Source organism: Antechinus flavipes, chromosome 3 (assembly GCF_016432865.1).
Source record: "Antechinus flavipes isolate AdamAnt ecotype Samford, QLD, Australia chromosome 3, AdamAnt_v2, whole genome shotgun sequence".
In the NCBI taxonomy this organism is placed as follows: Eukaryota; Metazoa; Chordata; class Mammalia; order Dasyuromorphia; family Dasyuridae; genus Antechinus; species Antechinus flavipes.
In genome coordinates this window covers 46,785,173-46,801,872 of record NC_067400.1, presented here as the reverse complement: position 1 = coordinate 46,801,872, position 16,700 = coordinate 46,785,173, and the positions used below count along the sequence as shown (strand labels likewise).

The 16,700-nt window shown below is 36.2% G+C and overlaps 1 protein-coding gene and 1 long non-coding RNA gene across 2 annotated transcripts in view; one reads left to right on the top strand and one right to left on the bottom strand.

Moving 5' to 3' along the window:
* Positions 1-3,105: 3,105 nt before the first annotated feature.
* Positions 3,106-16,700, bottom strand: part of LOC127552975 (phospholipid scramblase 4-like) — a 68,108-nt gene continuing 54,513 nt past the window's right edge. Inside the window, exon 10 of the mRNA XM_051983324.1 lies at positions 3,106-3,222. The gene's annotated coding sequence lies outside the window, so the exon portion shown is untranslated. The remainder of the gene's footprint in view (positions 3,223-16,700) is intronic.
* Positions 10,131-16,551, top strand: LOC127552976 (uncharacterized). The gene is made up of 3 exons (XR_007951634.1): positions 10,131-10,928; positions 13,816-13,895; positions 14,985-16,551. It is a non-coding gene; the product is annotated as an uncharacterized LOC127552976 (long non-coding RNA).

Sequence of the window (16,700 nt, the reverse complement as noted above, 5' to 3'; positions counted from 1 at the left end):
ACACTATTTTTGTAATTTTACAAATCTTCTGTCTAATTTTCAAAGGTGCACCCAAAGACCTCTAAGAGGAAAGCACTCTTGACTATCCACACACATTTGTTCTCCCTATCAGTTTAACAGTAGAAAGAGAAATCATTTCACCATATTTTGTCCCCATTTCTGGCCAGGAATAATTTCTCTTTTTCCAGTTCTTGAAGTGACTGCTCCCAACATGTATATGCCCACTTGGTGATAATTTACCATCAGAGTTTGGAATCTGCTGTTCTGGGAATATGAACAATGTCTTTCTCTGTATCTCTTCATGAAGTGTCACTCCAGCCTCAGGAATGTCAGGCAATGAGTGGGAATGTCCAAAGGGTATCCATTGCTCAAGGCTTTCTCTCCAGGAGAGATGTCTTGTTGCTACCATTCTTCTTTTCTTTGAGCTAATTTTGTCTTCCATCTTTCAAAAGACAAACATGTTTGTGTGTGTGTGGCGGGGGGCGGGTCATGAACATTTTTAGTTTTTTGGTTTTAGGAATACAGAGCCTTTGAATACCTTGAAGATACCTTGAGGTAGGTATGCCTGTCCCTATGATTGTGCCTATGATTTCAAATTGTTGGACAGAGAGGCTAGTCCCAGAAGTGATGTTACACGGATCTTGGGAATATAAGTACTCTATCATGGTTTTAGAAATAACCAGTCAGGGATGACTTTACCAGGGTATTTCAAGTTCTCTTGGGTTGGTTGTCTTGGTTATTCCCCTAATGACTAATCTGAACTTTCTTGCAGCAAACTTTAGAGATAGAAAGCTCTACTTTGAAACATCTCAAGAATAATGGCTGCAAGTAGTGAGAGGGTTAGTGTTGTTGACTTGAGGAAGAGACGTGCCTTGCCCGACAATTGTGAGGGGAAAAAAGTACTTTGTAAATTTTAAAGCACATTTCAAAGATGAGTTGTTATTTTTTCTTTGCAATATTAGATTGGTCTTTCAGACCAAGCATCATCTGAGTACCTTAGCACCCAGGAACTGGCATTTAGAAAGTCAAAACTCTTAATAAATTTTTTTCATTCAATTTTTATCATTTCTTGATGCCCTTTCATTAATATCCTTTTTTATATAGTTCACAAATTTTTAAAATTTTAATTTTGAGTATAACTCAAAAATTACTGCCATCTTTGGAGAAAGGTAAATACATTCTTGGGTGAAAGTTCTACATTGAGAGTTAGAAGTTTTGAGTTCAAAAATCTGCTTCTACCAATTAGTACTTTCATTATTTTTGAGCTGTTTGCAATAGTCTGACTCTCTGTAACCCTATTTGAAGTATTTTTGGCAAAGATACAAGACTGATTTGACATTTCCTTTTTCATTACAGATGAGGAAACTGAGGCAAACAGTGTTAAGGGATCATACAGCTAATAAATGTCTGAAGCCAGATTTGAACTTCAGGCATTCCTGAGTCAGATCCAACAATTCAATGCACTACCTAGCTTCCCTGTCTTGGACAAATCATTTAAATCCATACCTTGGTTCCCTCATTTATAAAATAATGGTGTTGGAACCTTTTTATATTTAAATTTGCCCTTTTTGCAATTTTTAAATGTGTAACATTCTATGTTCTGCCATAATTATCATGTTCTCAAGAAAGCTCAAGCCCTGCTCCTTAACTAGTAGGTAATCATATTTAATCCCTATATGAAGTCATCAACTCCATAATAGGGCATGAGCCCAGTAAGTTTATCAGGCAGCCCAAACTTGTTAAGTGTGAATGGTGAGTCTTCAGGAGCCTACTATAAGATCTTATGCTTTTCTTCTACCTACTCTCTGTCAAAGGGGAATCTCTATCCTTTTATTTAAATAGAATTCATAACTCACACTGCAGTTAAATTTAAGAAGTAGTACTTTGGAGTTCTTTAACTGGACTTTAGGGTTCTGCTTTCCTTCGGTCTGAGTTATACTGTTTTTCCTGGTGTTTATGCATTTAATATTAACTACTGGCTGATGGAAAGTTGCTAAGTTGCTAAGACTTCAAGTCAAATGAATCTTGGAGTGTCAGGAAAAGTGAATAATGTTATACTCAAACAGCATGAAAAATTATAGCAATGCTACAGTCAGAGAGGCACTTCACTCTTGGGGAAATAGCCAAGTCATCATCAGGAAAAAAAAAAAAAAAAGGTAAGTAAAAGTGTGAGCCTTAGTTGAGAACTATCAGCCTTTAGTGAGATTCCCCTTTTAAGGGGCCTCTGGGATACTGAATTCTGGGAAGTCATAGATAACCCTTTCCTGTAGTCTAAGCAGAAAGGCTGAGCTTGGCTCTCTATCTGGACCCATGGCGGTAGCTGAGATAAGGATGGCAGGGTAGATTAGTGGCTGACTGAAACTTTGAGGACTCTGGCAAGGGAGACTCTGTCTCTTCACAATTAGTAAGATCCTCAAGGACTGAAAATTCTATTGGTCCTAAGAACGTGAGCTAGAGATAGCATCAAGTTTCTTAGGAAAGGCAGAAGCTGGTTTAGACAGTGCAGGAGATGTGGATAGATTACATCAATGGTTCCGAGGGGAAATAAATTTGTCTTAGGGGGCCCTGAAGAAACAAGACATTAGGAGAAGCCAAATTCCCACAGCTAGGCCAGGAAATAGACACAGCAGGCAAGGTTTTCTGTGGTTCCAGAGAAACAGAGACAGGCTTTGAGAAATCAGAGACATGGCTGTATAGATTTTGAAGTTTCCACGGCATTACTTTATTCTTCCAATCCACAAAGGCTCATCTCCATCAGATGTTGGCTTGACTATCAAATCAGCTGGGATTACTCTCTTTAAGATCAGAAGGAGTGAAAATGTATGAGGTTGAGGAAAACTTGGCCAGTTCTAATTGTCCCTGACAGCCAATGTTTCAGGAATCTAAGTCTGCCTGCCTACTCAGTGCTAAAGCTTGGCCTGAAATAGCAGATTTCTACCTCTGGACTGGCTCCCTTCACTTGTTAACTGCGAGCCCTACTTTTTCTCTTCCTGGACCTCCCTGGTTCTCTGACATTTACCAGCTGAGTGACCCTGGGCTTTCTGATTCCTGGTTTTCTCATCTGTAAAATGAAAACAATAATAGTACCTACCTCACAGGGCTGTTAGGAAAATCAGATGAGATCACTGAATATAACACTCTGCAAACTTGGCTACATAAATGGAAGCCTTTATTATTATTATTTCTTGATTCTGCTTGGTGCTGTCTTCATCCTAGCATGTCCTGTCAAAAAGATATAAAGAATTAACTGGGCATTTGTTGTGACCCTCTCTCAGAAAGTTCTATTCACTACAGATACCAGAAAGTTCTCCTTTCCTCCCTCTTCCTGACTCATCCTCCTGTTTTTTTTTTTTTTTGTTAAGCCTATCATTCCAAAATTTTCTCACTGAGATTATAGCATCATAGTTCCAGAACTGAAAAGGAATTTTGAGACTATCTTTAACCCTATGGTTTTACAGATGAGTAAACTGAGGCCCAGTGAGGTGACATGATGGCAAAGTTTGCCCAAGTATTAAATATCAGATGTGAGATTTGAACTCAGATCTTGACTTCAGAGAAATGATTTTTATATATAACATTATATTTTACAATATGATTAATCCTATCATTGCTATGTGATCTATTTTACCTCTAGGACCAAGGGATGATATGAGTGTTTTTTTTTTTTTCTGAGCTTAAGGCAACAATACTACCTTATACAAATGGAATCCAAAAAGAAAAATTCCATTGCACAGCTCTCCCTCACTTAAATCCAGTTCGCTTGTATGTCATCATCTCTCTGATGTTATGGTCCTCTTCAAGAATGAGGACAAACAACAAAACAAATGGAAAATTCAACACAAAACCATACTGACTTTCTAAAAGCAGCTCTAACTATCTGGTCTCAGGTGCCCAGTCTCTGCCCAATGGCTTTCCAGACAAACTTGTGGAAGGAGTAGTAAAACTCTACTTCCCAACCAAAGCTATAATTTAGAGTGAGGTAAATAGGGTTTTGCACCAGAGCACCATATTTAGAGAGCTTTGAAAGAACTGGTAGCCCTTTAGCAACATAGGAACAAGAAAGTTTGGTACTTCATTATTCCTCCTCTAGCATGCCCTGCCCTACTCAAAGCCTCTGTGGAGCCTCAGAGTCTCCATCCACAGCCCTAGTATCATTGCTTAAAAAGTTAACTTGTGGGTACATTTAGGTCCATTTGACCTGGGTGGGGTTTGTGTTGTCCCAGGCACAAAAATTGCTAGTTATCCCTCTGTTTCCAATCACTGGGTGCTCAGAATTAGGATGTGGAAGATTCCAGGGCTTTGGAGAAGTTCCCTGACTTGGCATTAACCAAGCGGGAAAAATCCATATTTGTCCCATCTCTGTCCTTATGATATTGGGAACATATTTTACACAAGTGGAAGCTGCTGAATTAATTTGGTTTTTCATGTAGATTATGCTCATTCCATAAAAATCTTTAATAGAAATGCCAATGAAATTAAGCTTTAGGCTAGTACCTATACAAATTAGCCATTGTTTTGGATTAGAAGAACCTGAATCAGTGAGTGTTTATCATAGTCTAAAAACAATATAGCATATGAATCCAAAAGTTTCAGTGCTTCTAGGATCATTTAATTTTTTCATGTCCTATTTCAATACCAGCAGGCTGCATCCCATCTTGTAATTTACTAGATGGTCTTTGAGATCATCCTGGGGCTGAAAAATTCATCACGATAAAGCAGCCACCTTGGTGATGAATCAGAAATGAAACTGAAAATGGCTTTATCCAGTTCCATGAACACATGTAAGCCATGCTTATTTTTCCCCATTTAAGGTGCTTTACCAAGTAGCTTGCTGGGAGCATTCTGGAGTTTTGGAGTTGACATATGTTAGCTTCAGATGACTTAATGCTATAGTATAGCCAACGGAAGGGAAAACTGCTGTTTAACATGGCCATGATTTTCAGCTTGAATGCCAGAGGCCACAAAAAGGGATAGTTTTGTGGATTGGCTTTCGATTCTATTCTTCTGAATAAATCAGTGTATATATCTGATCTTCTAACCAGGGCTTCCTTTCATCCCTTGAGGGTATTCCTGGGTCAGTTTAGCCCTGATAGTTCCTAATATACTCCTCAATTTGGCATTGAAATCCCTTGTCTGGCTCCAGCCTTCCTTTTTTTCCTAGGCTCATTTCATATTATTCCCCCTTCATATATTCTTGGCTCCAATTGGACTGGCCTACTTTCTATTCCCTGAACTTAGAATTTCATCTCCAGATTTGGTGCCTTCTTTGTCCAGGCCAATCCTGTTTCCCTGAAATGTACTTTCTGCTCAGTATCCCTCCTGGAATCTTTTGTTTGCTTCTGGATTCATCTTCTCCTGAATCACTAAGTTATTTGCCCTACCTAAATACAATCATATTGATTTAGTTATTAAATCTTCTTAATCCCCAGAAGTATATAAACTCTTGGAGGATAGATTCTATTTCATTTTTTGTCTCTTCGTTCTCAGGGCTTAGCACATTACTTGGTGCACAGGATGTACTTAGTAAGAGCTTGTTGAATTGAACTAGCATGATGTTCAAGGGTTGTTCTTTTATATAAAGTATCACAGAACCATCTCCATTCATTTACTTGGTTTCTTTTATCTACAGAAAAAAATCCAACCTTCTCTCAACCCCAGATCTAGCACTAAACTAACCAACATACTGTTCTCACTCACCTAGTTGAAGATGAAATCCTAAGTCTGGTTTTGCATGCATTCCTTTGGTCCTTGATCTTGTTCTATTAAATTTACAATGTGTGTGGTTTGTCTTTGGCACATACCTTTTAAACTTTTCTTACCCCCTTCTTCCCTCAGCTCCAGGTGTGCTAAACCTAGGTGCAGCTTACCAGGGATCTCCAATGCTTTGGCTAGGATTGCATTCCACCCTGGAAAACTTATATCTCTACAAAAGCTTACCTGTGCTTTGTTCATTTACTTTCAGCAAGCTAATCCATTGGAAATTATTTTAAACCTTTTCATTAAGAGAACTAAGAAAGTAATAACCACTTTTCATTTGGGAATCAAATAACTCTTTAATCCAAAATGACAGAGATTTCAATATTGTGGGGGAAACTCTCTTCTCAAATTAGAAAACATAATGTACTCTGCTAACTACTGCCAATGTATAAGGTAACTATTTACTCGTATTTTTAGGTGTATGAACTGGATCTGTGATGTCACTGGTATAATGAATACCCAGATGAGGAAAATGCCTCTACCAATACAGGTTGACACTTTCACTGAATCTTATAGTATTAGAAAGTTGCCTATAGTACTGAGGAGTTAAGTTACTTGTCAAGAGTTGATAAATGTCAATAACAGAACTATTTTAATTGTTATTTTGAATATTAAATATATTGAGAAAATGGCAGCCCAATACATTGATTACAGAATTCCGGATTTGCAGATACTTGAATTACTTCCCTTTTTTATCATGTTAACAAAGTCAGATGGTGTCAACGCAGAAGTTTTGGAGAGTTAAGATGAGAGCGTAGTTTAAGAAAAAAAATTGAGAAAGACAGAAAGAAAGAGTAAAGAAAGAGGAAGGAAGGAGAGGTAAAACAACATTAACTTGTAGATATTAGTATCTTTATGAGTTCATCCATGATTCAGCATATGGTACTCAGTGGGGCAAGTTCATAAAAACAAGTTTATTTGAATTATCCAGAGATACCCAGCCCTTAAGAAAACAAATTCAAATGCCAATTTCTCACATTGCAAAGAGGGATATATACCTTTCAGTGACGAGTATATTGGCATCAGATCAACTGCAGATCAGACCACTTGCTACTGTATAACAAAATACCTTGAGGAAACAATTCAGAAGATTGTTTAATATGGAATTGGTGCAAAGGGGCTTATGTGGTCCTGTGGTACTCCACTTTTATCCAGTGGAGGCTGAAAAACTAATTCTGTTCCAGTATAGAGTTTGTTTTTCTGACAACAAAAATACTTCTTTTCCCCTCAGATGGTATTAGACAGCCCCTTACAGATTTTTAACCATCAACACTGCTTTTCTTGACACCATGATTGGAACTTAAGCCCTATTCCTTGCTCTCGTCACTCACAAGTATCATCACATCTTGTTAGCTTCTATTTCAAAAGGTTATTTTTTTCTTATTTTTGCCCCTAAAATCTAGAGGCAACTAAGTGGCTCAGTGGATAGAGCACTGGATCTGTGGTCAGGAAGATCTGAGTTCAAGTCCTTACTAGCTGTGTGAACCTGTATACTTCAGTATTTTTTGCCAAAAATACTCCATATGGTCCATGAGGTCACAGAGACAATTAACAGCAACAACAAAATCTAGACATGTCATATTTAGAGACAGCAAAGTAAGCTTCTCATTGCTTTTTTCATTGCATATTTTCAAAATCTCACTGGCCAGCAGTGAGTTGTTGGCTCCGTGAGCGAGCTAATTCCCTTAACTAGTAACTCGCACTGACAAGAAATCTTTCCTTGTTATTTAAAGTCAAATATATTCAGTTTTTGAAAGAAAGCTTCTAAGTTCCAATTCCAATTCCTCACTTAGTGCCAACTTTAATGTTTCAAGTGTTTTTTGGGTCTATAAGTTTAGTTTTGAAACTAATAGTTATTAATCATAGCTGTCAGGAGCTAAACTATACAATCATAGATGGGGAAATTGTGAGCAACTTCAGCTGTGATGTAGGTGCTAAAGCCATTATTGTCTCCAATGATCCCACAGTGAGCCACTGTAACTCAGAGAAATCCAAAGCCATACAGCTAGTAATTGCTGAGGTAGGATTCACACCCAGATCTCCTCCTATAATCCCACTAATCTAGCACACTCTGTCTCAGCAGATTGACTCCTTATCTATAAAACACTAACATTTATGTGCTGCCTTCCTCATTATACTATAAGCTCTCTGGGGCCAGAATTCTCAGGTTATAGCCTAGAAATATGGCTAGTGATTAATAAAATGTCTATTGCTTGATTGATTCAGCCAGCCTTCCCTTTCTGACAATTCTAATTGTTAGGAAAATTTTGTTTTTTGTTTTTTTTTTTTCCCTTTTCCCCCCTTGAGTTGAAATCTACCACCTGATTCAATGATGCTTAAACTCGGGGATTTAGGATTAGAAAACATTTAGGAGACATCCAGTCCAACATTCTCAAAACATCCAAGTGAGCCTGGACTTGAACTAATAAGGCCCTTTTCCTCCCAGACCTCTTTGCATTTTACCATGTATAGAGATGTTGGCTGGTTTTTCAGTATAACTAGTATTTTCACAGAAAGGGATTAGAAATAATAACATTAACTACATTGCCAAAAAAAAATGTTTTATATGTCCAAGTATATACTCATAGGCAAAGCTGTAGCATTAGAAAGATATTGTCCCCTTTCAGTCAGTGAGAGGAACCCTAATTCTGTTATCCCCTTATACGCAAGGACAGTATTATCCAGCATAAATTAGATCACAGACCACCGTGGAAGTTCTTTCCCTTCCCTCTTTATTTATTTGGGGTAAATAGAGGTGCAGTGGATATTGTGGGAGGAATCAGGGGAGAAGTGGTAATCTCAGGTGAAATTCAGGAGGCATTTTATGGTAGAGGAAAGAGTATCAGCTCTGGAGCCAAAAAGTTAGCATTGTGGCCACTGTGTATGACTTAAGAGTTAAGAAAATCCTGTGTTTGAATCCTACCTAAGATACTACCTGTGAGTTACTTCCGGTTTCTCTTTTACTCATCCGTTAAAAGAGAGCACCTGCTGCTATCTTTTAACAGATGAGTAAAGGGAGGCCAGAAGTGACTCACAGTAGAGTGGATAGAACACTGAACCTAGATTCAGGAGGATCTGAGTTCAAATATGACCTAACATCCTCACTAGATGTGTGATCCTGGGCAATTGTCTCTTTAAAAAAAGGAAAAATCACCTATTTTGCAGGTTGTTGAGGATCAAATGGAATCCACAAAGTGCTTTACAAACCTCAATTAACTACCCTAATTAGAATTCCAAGAGGAATGGGATGTTTATCTTATCCCATCAAGGACATAGTCTTGCCCTTAAGCTTCACATTTAGAGATAGAGGTCTGTGACCTTGAATTTTCCCTAAAGGTGAAGCCCTTGAATGACTGGTGAGGAGGGCTAGTTCATTAATATTAACATTTTTCTCATATTACAAGGAACATGGAGTACTATTTCAGAGAATATGTTTAATGTGAACGCTTTTAACATGTTTAAAGTGGGTGAAATTTGCCTTTGTCTGCTTTCTACCTTCTAAGTCAATGTTCTTCTCCTTCCTAGTAGTTCTCTGCCCCTATCTCCATCACCCCAGGGATTTATGTTATGTTTCATTTCCCACAGTAGTTTTCTGGAGGCTGACTGTATCATTCTGAATTTCCACTAAAATGGTCAATGGTAATGACTGAAATATTCTAAACCCAAACTAAGGACACTGTCTTGGTAGGATTTCTTACCTAGTATTCCTATCACCAATTTTGCTTATTAGACTGAGGCCTGATTTTAGACCAATTAAGGGAATCTTTGTTGTATTTCTGCAATTTGGCTAATAGGTAGTGAATCACTCACTGTCTTTCTGCTGTTATCAAGGCAGTCCCAAAATGATAAAGGGTGAAAATTGGCAGAAGAAAGGGTAAAAGGAGCTGAAGGAATATGGGCTACTTGAAGACATTTTTCCCCTGAGGCAATTGGGGGGGTCACATAGCTAGGAAATATTAAGTGTCTGAAACCACATTTGAACTCAGGTCCTCCTGACTTCAGGGCTGGTGCTCTATTCACTACACCAACTAGCTGTCCCCAAAACAGTCTTTTTGTTTTGTTTGTCTTTGGATGCCCAAAGACACAAACACACACACACACACACACATACACACATACACACACACACACACACACACACACTCACACACACACACACACAAAGCAAACATCTTGTAATGAAGCAATATATACACATTTATCGAATGCTTATTATACTAGGTACTACGCTAAGCACAGGAGATAGGGATACAAATACAAAGTTCTCCTTGTTCTCAACGAGTTTATTTCTATAGTGATTTTGGAAGAGATAAGTTATCTATTTTAAAATTAACAACTTTTATACATATATATAACATATACAAACATGCATAATCAGAACAAGGAAATTTTGTAACAAAGTACATAAATGATCATTGAACTGGAATATAGAATAAAACTGTCAATCTTATAGTTGTCAAAGAGAATTGAGAAGAAAGAGAAATAAAAATGCCCATAAATTTCTTTTTTTATATATTTGTGAATGCAAAGACATTTATCAAAAGATAGCCAGGCAAGTACAAAATACTATTTATCTATCTATCCTTCTCTCTATCATCTATCTATATAACACACATTCACACAAATATGTATATAATATATAAAATGTAATATATCTTTAATGATATGATATTCTAAAATAAAAGTTGCTTAATATAAATGTGACTATTATATTTTTAAAAATTCCTAGGTTATATTTACCAATTGTTTGTCAAGCATATTTCATTAAGATCACTTATCTCGTGATTTATGTAATTAAATGTCATATGGATATTTTTATACTTTGAAATATATAAATTTAGTTCTTGACATAGGCAGAAGGAAGGGGAGAATTGCTAATCTAATCCATCAGTCAAGTAGCAAATGAGAGTTAATGGGAGGCAGTGAGAAATCTGTTATTTCCTTTCTCCCTGCTTGCTCCTGCCAAGAAGGTCATCCATGCCAGACTCAAAACAAGCTGCAGGGACAAGAAAGAGAAATCTGTAAAATTGCCTGGGCTGCAGAGGGAGACTCCAAGCTAGAAAGCAGACAAGAAGATGGGAACAAAATGGAATAGCATATAAAATGAGCAGTGGAGCTGTAATGAAGTAATTCAAGGACATGAAGCTGGGCATGTTTGTGCCACTGAAAAGGTAGGTTTTTAGCTTAATTGGAGTTTCAGCACAGAATCTTCAGCTGTCTGAACTATGGCCTGCTTAAACCCTGGATTTCACATGTACACACTCATCCATGCATATCACCTGTTAAACAAATAAATAGGACCGGGTTCATGTAAACACAGATTTAAAAAATTACAAAACATAACAGGGTATATCTCTTTCAATTCAAATTGATAATTTGATTTTTTTTTTCTTCCTCTATTTGCTCTGGTTTTCAGTAGTATCCCCTGGCCACTAATCCCTAAGTGGAGATATATCAAGCAAAACATGGTAACCTTTGTTTTTAAAAACTAAGCATCTATTTTACTTAAGGAAATAATGAATTAATGGTATCACTGGAAAAATAACAAAGAAAGGAGGATCATGGGTAAGCTAGGATGGATAAATTAAATAAACTAAATTCTATTCCACATAATACATATTTAATTTTATTTTTCTCTCCATCCTACTTTTCCCCATTGACAAAATAGAGAAAGAAACAATTCTTATAGTAATTATGTATGTTTAAACATAATGGCCAGGTCCAGAAAGTATGCCTTATGTATCTTGAATCTATCACTTACTTCTCTGTGGGTCTTTTGAAATCAAGATTGGCTATTGTGTTGATCAGAGTTCCTAAGTTTTTTTGTATTTACAATGTTGCTGTTTACACAAATATTTTACAATTAAGTTACCAGAGTAAATAAGTACTTCTTTAAAGTGATATGACAGAGATGTGCATCTGAAATTCAGAGGTGACCCTAGAGTGTTTGATTTTATTGAACTAAGGCAGTTGGTGATGACTTAGAAAAGACTTCAGTATTTTCATCTTACTCTTTTTAACATCGTGTAGGTTATTAAGATTATGATTATTTTATGAAGAAATAAGAAAAGGCCAATAACAATACAATTCCCCTGTATTTATAAGTTATGTTTTTAACTGGAAACTGAAAGATCTTTTCCCTCTTTGCTATTTGAATTAGCTTTGTGACCCTTTATACACAATTAAACTCTCAGGGACTTAATTTTTATCATCTGTAAAATCAGAGAGCTGGTCTAGCTATCCCTAAAGGTTTTTTGCATCCCCAAAATTCTATGATTTTAAAGGAAACTTTGTTCACATGAGAAAACTCTGAAAGATACTGCGTGGTTATGTTGCCCCCTACTGATGATTTTATTTATTTAGAATTATTCTAGTTGCATAAGAGAAAGGATAAAAAGATTGTCTGAAGCAACAATTTTGCACAAATACACAAATAACTTGTGTCACTAATTATCTATTATGAAATAAAATGTTTATAAGCATAATCTTTCTTTTCTAAATATGTTTGTTTACTTTTACAGTAAAATGTATACATATATATATACACATACACATATACCTACATACACACATACATATGTGTATGTGTGTAGAATAATAAATTAGTTGATATTCATTGCACATTCTTTTCCCCAAAAGAAAAAAAATGCTTTTCAGGATAAAGGAATTATATTTGCATAATTTACTTAAATTGTTTTGCTTCCTAGATAGATTATTGCTGACAGCAATATCCTGCCATTGAAACTGATTGTTTTACATGTTTAATAGTTATGACAGAAATAATAAAATGTTTTTGTTTTGTTAAGAAAAATGACAATTGAATAATGGGTCAATATAAGTGTTGTAAATGCCACTTATGAGAAAACTTGTAAAAAGAAAAAAAATTAATATAGAAATAGTACCCACAGCTAGGAATATTTCACAACTCCAAATTTATTTAATTAAATTCAGATTTTCAAAAATTATCTCTTGGGGGGAGGGTCCAAAGTTATATTTCTATTTCTCATATATTTTATATTTCAGCACAAATTCATATAGTTTTAGAGCAGAAAAGGATTTTTAATCCAACTCATAGTTAAAAAGAAATTTGTATTATCAACAAGTCATGTTGTATGATAAGATGTCACCTGGCCTTTGCTTAAAGACCTCCAAAGAAAAGCACAGACCTGACTACATCACTCCCCTGTTTACTGAATTCCAGTGATTTCCTATTATATCCCTGTTAAATTAAAGATGAACTTTATTTGGCATTTAAAGTTTTTCATAATCTGGACCTTTCTAGTCCTTTTACACAATTGCACTGGTCTCTTTTGAATTTTTCAGACAGGATGCTCCATTTCCCAGCTCACTGGCTTTGCAGTTGCTGCGTGCCACCCCCTGAATATTCTACTCCTTCATCTCTGCTTTTTTACTATTCCTGATTCTTTCAAGAGTTATCTTAAATGCTACTGACTTTGGGAGGTCTTTTCACTACTTCCTTCACCAATGCCCATACTCCCTCAAGATGCTGATACCTAATACTCTCAGAGTACCTTCCATCTATTTTTATTTCATATATATGACTTGTAATTTATGGATAATTAGATAAGAATGTAGTGGAACCTTATGACCAGACTGTTAGTAACCCTAACCCGAAATGCCTCCCAACTCTAACTCCAACTCTGATCATATTTCAAACTCAATAATTCTTCATTATTTTAAAAAAATTACATTTAATGAATTATAGTATTTGTTAAAAAGAGATCTCAGTGAATATCTGGTCCAACCTATAGAAAGAGAAAAAATAAAAGCAAAAACTACTTTGCCATGTACCCAAGAAAGGGATTTTTGCCACTCTTTGTGCATCTATCTCACTTTTAAAGAGTTCTGTTGTTGGAAAGTTGTTGTTTTCCTTTAAAAAGCCTAAATTTCCCTCTTTGCAATTTCCATTGTTGTTGTTTATTCTACCTCCTTGAAGAGGGGCAATGGCACCATAAGGGGGATGTCTGGACTTGTGTGGAAAGTGGGTATGAGTGCGGAAATGTTTCACAAAGTCCTCTGCTTCATTCCATCCTCCAGAGACTGAATTCCAATGTGTCAGGACAAAATTCAAGACGGAGATGACCCAGGATGCAATGGATGACCATGGCTTTTCTGAAGTAAGGTCTTTCACAGTATTTTCACAGAAAGTAAAATCTATTTGTCTGAGGCCACACTCAACTTTTACCTTGAATCAATCAAACACCATATTGAAAGAGACTCTAAGAAGTTCTATTTCTTCTCCCCTAGAAATCAAAGGATTGGGCTTACAAAAAAGACACCTTATTTTATGGACAAGTATCTTTAAACTCTTTTCAACATGTTAACAACTGTCATAATGGAAGCAGTTCCACTCACTTCCTATATTCCCACTACCTTCTCAATCAAATTAATCAGTAGGTATTAATGAAGTGCCTGCTATGTGCTAAATCACTAGGCTAAGGTGCTAGAGACAAATTAAAGTTCTTTGCTTCCGAGACAGGTTTTATCAGAAGAAATAGTTTGTCAAAAACAATTTACAAATAAGAATGGGCTCAACAAACTTGGTTAAAAAGAGGGAACTAAAGATCAGGATTAATCTAAGACTCTAGTTCTTAAAGAACCACATCCCATAGTATTGCTGCAGACACATTAGTGGTGATCTTGATTTTAAGTAATTTTATAATTGAAAAGCTGTATTTCCCTCTCAATTAGCGCTTGGATTTCCAGATAGTTAGTTTGAAATAATTTTCTAAATCTATTTTCCTTTTTCCTTAACTTTCTTTATGGGAATAACATTTTGTTAACTGAGGAAATTGGCTAATAGTAAGAACAAGTAGTAAAGAAAAATGATTTATTAATTTTTTAATTACCAGAAATCTATTATTTTTTCTCTCTCCCCATGACCACATTGGAAGAAAAAAGGTACAAATTACAAATTTGCATTATCAGATAACAAATATACATAGTCAAAACAAAACAAATTTCCTAGTTGACTGTGTCAAAAAAATCTATGTCACTTTCTGTATTGTGAATCCATCACCTGTCTGCCACAGGAGGTGGATAACATGCTTCATCATCAGTCCTCTTGAATTAAAAATTAGCTGACAGTGTTTGATTCATCGAATTCCAGTGACAGTGTTTGATTCATCAACTTCTATGAGGTTAAGAAACTTAAGACAATCCCCTACTCAAGCTTTATGACCAAAGGGTATGATTTTCTGCTTCAGCTACTTCTATGGAGTCTTTCTTCTGACAGCCAAAAGCCATTGGACTGCCTACCACACAACTCATCCAGCCACCTGGGTAAGGACACCTATGAATTCAATTAACTCCCTCCAAGGCCAGCTTTAATCTTTGTCTTTCCATAAGGCAGACCCTTTTGTTCAAAGTTTAGCTAAGCAAATGATTAGCTTCAGGCAATATGCATCTCTGTTGTGATCCAACATATGTTTATACTCTCAAAGTGTATATTTATATTCCCCATGTGTAAAGGTCATCTTCTGCTAATAAATTCATTGCTCACACATTTTCAAGTTTGTGCTTAGAAAAATGGTCTATAATTTCTCCTGGAACAGTTGGCACGTAGCAACTGAACTATGAAGACAAATAAGAACAGATAAACTGAATATCCAAGTGATGGTTTCCAGCATCCTCCAAGTTTACATTGTGACAATTACTACAGTATGTGTTTGAATGAATGAATAAATGATTTATCCCTTTCCATCCAAGGGCCTTACTACCAGAAAAGGGTCTCTGACTTTCAGATATCTTCATATGGGTAGAATTAAATCAGGGGTTCTGGTGGGAGTAGAAGCTGACTCTAAAGAGAAGGAATCAGGCTCTTCCTGGCTCTCTCTTTGGCTCACTCAGTCCCTGCCTCAGAGTTACAGAGAAAATCTCTTCTACAAAGCTCAGATGTGTCTCTTGTCTCTCCTAAAAGACATCAGTAATGTTTCTTCTAGAAAAAAAAATAAACATGTACACAAAATAGTTATCAGTTTTAAGACTTGGATAAGGATCTGCAATTCCACTGCTATAGAGAATTCTTAGACCAGAAAGTTTTCTCTACCAATGCAAGTCAAGTCATATGCATACTTTCTGGGACCAAGGAACAGATATTTTATTTTCCCTTTTTATTTCTTCCTGCCTATATAGTCATCCACAGGGGCTAAATCTATAATTTAAACCCGAACTTTGTCTTTTTAGAATTAGTCTCCTTGTGCCAATGGTCATCTCCTCTGAGAAGTAACATCAGTGTATTATGTGTCAGGCACTCTACTAACCACTGGAGAGATCAAGAACTTAAAAGACAGTGCCTGTTTGAGGAGCTCAAAATCTAATGGGGAAGCAACATATAATTATGTACAATCAATCTATTATATGGGGAAAAGTAGAAATAACCAAAAGAGGAAAGAAACTAGAATTGAGAGGGATTGGGAGAGGCGTATTGTAGGAGGCAAGATTTTAGCTGCTACTTGAGGTAGAGATAAGGAAGAACATTCCAGATATAGAAGATAACTGGTAAAAATGCTTGTATTCAGGAAATAAGAGTGTCTTATTAGAGAAACAGGAAGGAGGTCAAATTGCATAGTAGCTTGTGGGATGTGGGATAGAGAAGATCAGGAAACTTAAAGTATAAGAAAATTAAAAAGGTAGGGAAGTTCTAGCACCAAACCAGACACTCAAACCTCTGTGGTCACTGCCAAATCTTGGAATGTTGATCTCTTAGGATCAATTAGATCATAAAGTGATGAGAATGATGATCCTAGAGCCAGGAAACTGATTCGAGTTTGAATCCAGCTTCAGACAATTACAAGTTGTATAATTCTGGGCAAATCACAATTCATATTTGCCCCAGGTTCATCAACTGTGAAATGGGGCTAATAACACCTACCTTTTAGGGTTGTTGAGGATCAAATGAGATAATATTTGTAAGGCACTTA